Source organism: Grammomys surdaster, unplaced genomic scaffold (assembly GCF_004785775.1).
Source record: "Grammomys surdaster isolate TR1022 unplaced genomic scaffold, NIH_TR_1.0 229, whole genome shotgun sequence".
Classification (NCBI taxonomy): Eukaryota; Metazoa; Chordata; class Mammalia; order Rodentia; family Muridae; genus Grammomys; species Grammomys surdaster.
Genome location: NW_021604674.1, coordinates 426,246 through 433,306, shown reverse-complemented (window position 1 = coordinate 433,306; position 7,061 = coordinate 426,246).

Sequence of the window (7,061 nt, the reverse complement as noted above, 5' to 3'; positions counted from 1 at the left end):
GTTGAATTGATATGTAAGAAATGCATGGACAGAGGAGCTTCAGCCTTCACTGCTTGGCGCCTTACACAAATTTCTAGGAATGCAGAAAGCAGAGCCCCTCCTCCCTCAGCACTCTGAGCATTTTCCTGAGACTAAACATACGTCCTCCGATTTCCTTTTTCCCTATTTTAAATTATTTCCATGGATACTTCTGTAGGTGGAATCTCCTAAGTATATCACCTTGCAAATTGTTATAGCCCATAAATATACTATCTTAGTTTGGGTTTTACTGCTGAGATGAGACAACATGACCACAGTAGCTCTTATAAAGGAAATCATTTAATTAGGGGCTGGCTTATGGTTTCAGGGGTTTAGTCCATTATCATCATGGTGGGGAGCATGGCAGTGCGCAGGCAGACGTGGTGCTGGAGGAGCTGAGAGTTCTACATTTTGATCTGAAGGCAGTGGATGGAGACTTTATGTCACACTGGACGTAGCCTGAGCATTGGAGACCTCAAAGTCCAGCCCCATAGAGGCACACGTCCTCCAATAAGGCCACATCTCCTGATAGTGCCACTTCCTACGGTCCAAGTATTCAAACTGATGCTTCAGTACTACCCAGAAGGGGGAAGAAAATAATCACTGGCAGTCGAGGGAGGGAGGGACCTGGGAGGGAGAGAGGAGGTGGAGGGAATAAGGGAATGTGATCAGGTGTGGGAGGAGACAGGGGAGAAGTACAGGGGGTCAGGCATTTGAATGGAAGTGTGTAGCAGTGGGGGAAGGGGAATAAGGGGTAGCCACTAGAAAGTCCCAGAGGCCATATCTATTCAACCTGCCACATCTGTCTCAGTAAGAAGTCCTCCTCCCTTCTCCGAATGAAAATTCACTTTCACTTGCCAGCATAAGCAAGTCTCCAAGAAGCTGGGATGTCTGTAAAGACCTCAGAGCTAGAGAGAGACTATTTGACTGGAAAGAGAAGTCGTGGGGGGGGGGGGGGGGGGGGGGGACAGTAGTGCACATGTACAATGAGAGAATAGTAAGAGGTGGCACGGTTTACATAGAGATGAGGGTTGGGTCTGGGTTTACTAAAACCGTTTATGGAAAAGACATGCAAACTTACTACTTTATAAGCTAATTTAACTTTTTTTTTAATGAGATTTAAAATGGAAGTACTCTGCGTGGGTAAATAATGCTGCTCCCAGAAGCCGAAGGTCATTATGCAAATCCCAATGTCAGGTATGAAATACTTCCCCGTGGAGTGATAATGGAAAGAAATGCTGCCAGCCAGGATTCTGACCGCGAGGATGCAGCACCGCTTCCCACCCAGTGTCATAAGGTACCTGAATTCCCTTCAGAGACCCTTATGTGCTGATCCCGTGCATCTATTCCTGCCCCCGTGGCTGTGATAATATACAGTGCCAAAGGCTGTCTAAACACAGGAGGGTTCGTGTCAGCTCACAGTTCAAGGTTATAGTCTATAAAGGCAGGCACTGAAGCGGGATCTCCGCTGACCTAGGCACATCACATTCACAGTCAAGAAGCAGAGAGCAAGGAGTGTTTACGCTCACCTCCCTCCCACCTCATCATTCAGTCCATGACCTAGTCCGTGCAAATGGTGCCCCCTACATTTGGGATGGGTCTTCCCACTTCAACTAACTCAATTACGAAGATCCCCCATAGAGCATAGGCACAAACCAACCTACGCGAGACAGACCTTCATTGAAACTCTTTCTCCGGTAATCCCAGATTCTTCTGTCAAGTTGACAAAAAAAACCAAAAAACAAAAACAAAAACTAGCCATCACTCCATGATTTGAAAAGGCATGGAGACAGGAACTCCCCCAGCTTTCCCTCGGAAAATGCTGTCTTGAGGAGTTTGTTATTGTCTTAGAAATACAAACAGTAGCTGTCGGATCACTTTTCCCCTTCTCTCTTTTGGTCTGGCACAGGGCAGTCATGTCAACCCACATATCGCTGCTCAGCCAAGTCCCCTTCCTTTGTCCTGAGAAACATGGCTCCAGTGATGGGTATGCTCTACTGTGGTCAAGTGGTGTAGGATATGCCACCTCGGCTCTCTCCTTCTTAAAATCCACAGAGAAATTTCTTAGAGATACTGCAAAGTAGTTTACCAAACCTAAACACAGCCTGACCAGATATCCATCCACCCCTATATTTCTTCTCTCTCTCTCTCTCTCAAACACACGCACACACACACATCATCATCATCATCACCATCATCATCACCATCATCATCATCATCTCCTTATCCAACCAAAATAAATTGACTTCAAATTGGACCCATGGACTTTCACTAGAACAAATCCAGAGCACACTTTAATAAGAGAAAAAAAAAAAAACGGTGCCTGGGTAGTTTATGTAGCACAGAAGACACACACACACACCCTTAATGAAAACTCCCTTCTTATTTGCCAACAAGGAGCTCCACGCTCTGCCGCTACCACTCGTAATCACCACTAAGCTGTGGAAAGCGTGGCAGTTTCCAATGTAATTTTAATGATTGTGTTTGTTAGTACTTTTGTTTCAATCAACGGAATGCCTGTAGTGAGTGCACAATAAGATAAGCAGGCGTCTTATGAAAGATGGAGGCCGGGTGACACCCAAGTACCTTGGAAGACACTGGGTCCAGAGGCTGGGATGCAGTGGATCTAACCCTCTCTCTATGCAGCTCTGCATTCTTTCCAGCCATTCAACTATACTTTTGCTTTAACAAATGTCCTGTTCTCTCCTTCTTTTCCATAAATGGCTTCTGTCTTGCCATTATATAGCACAGACTGGCTTCTTCTGATTTGCCAATACATACAGAAAAAAAAAAAAAACGCAACTAATCCAAGCTCCCAAGTTAAAGGTTAAATTGCAACGATGGCGCAGCTGGTGGAAGCTCCCTCCCCTGGCATGTTTGGAAGGATGCTTAAGATGTTGGGAAGAAAGGGCGGGGGTGGAAGAGAGATGGAGTCATTTCCACTGTGAGTCAAAGGAATAAATACACCACATGTGGTGGTTAATCTTGAATGCCAACTTGACAAGATTTAGAATTGCCAAGAAAATGAATCTATGAGCCTGTTGGACAGGGATTTTATACATTAAGTTAATGGAGGTGGAAAGACCCATCATAAAAATAAGTGTCACGATTTCGCATGTTGGGGTCCAGGGTTGAATAAAAAGAAGAGAGCCTGGAGTCAGCAGCTGCATTCATTCCTCTCTGCATCCTGACTGTGGACAGGATGCACACAGCTGGCTCATACATCTGGCCCCTCACCCTCCAGACAGTGGTAGACTGTCTTCTCAAATGTTAAACCAAAATAAGTCCTTCCCTCCTTAGGTTGCTTTCATCAAGTATTTTGTCACAGAAACAAGACAAGCAACTAATACATAGCCTATGTCTATTACACCTGAGAAATTGTTCAACAGACAAAAGACTTGCTCAGTTAATCACAAACATGTTATGAATTTCATGACTGTTAATCTAAATCCCAGCCTCAGGTTAGAATGTAATTAGAAAACTGTAAATGTGACAAAAATACATTTTCTCCCTTTCCAACTAAACACCCAGACAAAGGCAACTCAGGAGAGAGAAAGAGAGAGAGAGAGAGAGAGAGAGAGAGAGAGAGAGAGAGAGAGAGAGAGAGAGAGGCCATTAGGCTAGGTGAGAATTACATTGATAAGCATTAATGAGTAATGATCATCCCACATCAGGATTCTATATGATTCATATGCTAAGGACCAGAGTGTTACATTTTTGTGTGTGTATACTTCTCTACTTCCTCCTTAAGCCTTCTGTAGTTATTCTCAAATTCCATATAAGCCTGAGCCTCCAGGGGAAGATCTTACTCTCCTAAGAGGTCACAACATGGCCCTAACATACCCCCCAACACAGTTCTGCCACTGCCACATGCCATCTGTGATTCTACCACAGAAAATGCCCTGTCCCTCAAAGACCATGGGACACATTAAAGGCCATTCATTGTTTTTCTGAAATTCAAATTCTACCGTGTTCTTTATTTTTATTTATTAAATCCTACCTGACCACTGGCTTCCAGAGCATCCTGATGTCACTCTGTGATGTCTCTCCAGCTAGCATGCCTTTACTAGGCCCCTTCTTTTGGCAAAATCATTCTCCAAGAATCACGTCAAACCACTCCAAGTGCCTTCTCTGAAAAACATCCCTTATTCTCCTCAAGTGGTTAGATGATCCTGTGGTATTCTGACAAGTTTCTATCAAAGGTTTTCAACAATGGATAACCTGCCTATTTCTCCCACTGACATGAGTTTTTGAAGAACTGTCAGGCCTAGATGGCTCAGTACCTTCTTGCCTAGTATGTGGGAAATAATTAATGTTCGATGAAAGAATGAAATAACAAATTTCTTTATAAATGTAGGTGCCTAAGAAAAACCATCTTCTTCCTATTTCCTTCTCACCAATGTGATTTAACCCTTAAAACGGTATTTTTTGAATTTCAGGACATTCCTCAGTAGGCATTCCTTGCCTCATTTTAAGGGACAAAAACCAGCAGCAAGAAAGAGTAAAGCAGACTAGAAAGTGACCAGAAAATGGAAAACAGAAGTTAGTATGCATTGTTAAGTCTCCTTTTATGAAATGAATTTAAGTATCTGTGTGGTGTGTGTACATGTGTATCTGTTGTATATGTGTGTGTTGTATATGTGTATAGGTGTGCATATGTGTTGTATATATACATATTTGTATATGTGTGTTGTATATGTGTGTATGTGATATATATGTGTATATGTGTATGTGCTCTATATGTGTGTAGGTGAATTTTGCATGTATATGTGCATACATGCATATATTTGTTGTATATGTTTACATGTATATAGTATGTTTGTTCTATATGTGTGTATGTATATTGTATATATAATGTATATATGTGTGTGTATGTGTGTGCATATGTATGTGCTTATATATGTGTATAGGTGTGTGTTCTGTATGTATGCATGTGGATGTGTGTTATCTGTATCTGCACATGTATATATGTGTGTATATACAAATATTTACATTGTATGTGTATATGTGTATGTTTTAAATGTGTATATATATTTGTTCTATTTGTATGTGTGTATATGTGTGTGTGCATATGTGTGAATGTGTATATTTGTGTACATATATGTTATGTACATATGTACATATGTAGTTGTATATATGTGTGTGATGTTTATACATATATTTGTGTGTGTATATGTATATGTGCTAAGCTTCCTGACTGAATGTTAGGATTGGCCTATAAAAGCTCCTGCTGTTAAGAACACCAAGATGACTGTGATTAGCTGTTGCTTTTTCTTAATGCTTCCTGGAACTCCCTTTAATGATCTGCAGTGCTTCTGCATTCTGCCCTTGTAGATCTTCCATAAACTTGTGTCAGTTGTACAAATCATCTACCCTGAGTGAAGCCCTTCCCTGTCATGGACCCCTAACTTATGAGTCATATTCCCCTTCTTCCTCAGTCATCTCACTTGTCATTCCCAGGAGCCTCCCTCCTCTCATCTTTCCTAAAAGTTCATATTAAAGCCAACTCGTGTTTTCATGACTTCATTAGTCAGCTCATTGTTACTACAATGAACTAACTGAAGCAGACTACTTATAATAAAAAGAGTTTTATTAGTTCAACATTTTGGAAGGCAGTAGCATAGATTCAGCTCTAATGAGGACATTCTCAGCTGCATCCCATAGTGATAGGTGCATGCATGCAGAGAAATCATGTCACAGGAAGCCAGAGACTTAGAGGACAGGCTCCAGTTTTCACACACAGCAGGTCATTCTCTTGAGAGGCCCCTCTAGCAGAACAACGCCTTCTTATGAGGGCATGGCCCCTAGTGAAGTGGGGCTTTCCTTTAGGCCTCACCTCGTACATGTTTGTACCATCCTAGGAACAAGTCTCCAACACATGAATCTTTGCAGGGCCTCACACACCGAAATCAAAGGAAGTCATCTTTGACAAGTTGTCTCCTATTGAACACTAGGAAAAGTGGATGGGAACTAAGAGGTGTGCTAGAAAAAAGAGTAAAGGGGATCGTCCTAAGACACCTGCCCAATTCTATCTGAGCAGCATCCAAGCATTCCAAGAAAGCTGGAGCCCAGTCCAGAGTCCACTTCTTCCTACGTCCAGCATCTGGACACTGTGTGTCCCCAACACTCACCAACACTAATTGGTTAAAAAAAAAGTTACCATATGCAAATATTTCTCTTCAGCCAAGCAGTGACTATCAAAGAGACTCACTGCACCTTTCAGATCCAGTGCATCCTTGAAAGGAGCTGGACCTAGCTCCATACCTGGGTCTGCGGATTTCCAGAAGTCAGCTCCTTCCTGGGTCCTTATAGTTAATCTTTCCCACTGGTTCCAATTCACAGAACATTAATAAAGAACTAGGCTACTCTGATCACAGAGGGTCAAGATGCAACTGATCTTCATGGGGCTGGAGTGATGGCTCAGTGGCTAAAAGGACTGGCTGCTACTACAGAGGACTTAAGTTCATTCCCAGATCCCACATGGCGGCTCAGAACCATTTATACCTCCAGATCCAGAGGATCTGACACTTCTTTGTGGCTTCCACGGTACCGAGCATGCACATAAACACACACAAGCAAACACTCATATACATAAAATAAAAATAAATAAATCTTTTTTGACCTGCAATCAGGAAGGGGAAACAAGAATATTATTCAGGACATAAAATTCCAAGTATCCACTCTGTCCATCTAATGTGATCGTTACTTAACTATAAATAGCTCTAGCCTCCTCCATATAGTATGGCCTCTTCATGGACTTCTAACTGAAATTACTGGTTCTGGAATTATTCCCTGCCCTTTAAAGCATTCACAGAGAGAGAGAGAGGGCAAGGGAGGGAGGGAAAGAGGGAGGGAGGGAGGAGGAAGGGAGGGAGGGGGAGAGGGAGGGAGGGAGGGAAAGAGAGACAGAGAAAGAGAGAGGAAAAAGAGAGAGAGAGACAGAAAGGAAGGAAGGAAGGAAGGAAGGAAGGAAGGAAGGAAGGAAGGAAGAAAGAGGGGAAGGAGGGAAGGAGGGAAGGAGGGAAGGAGGGAAGGAGGGAAGG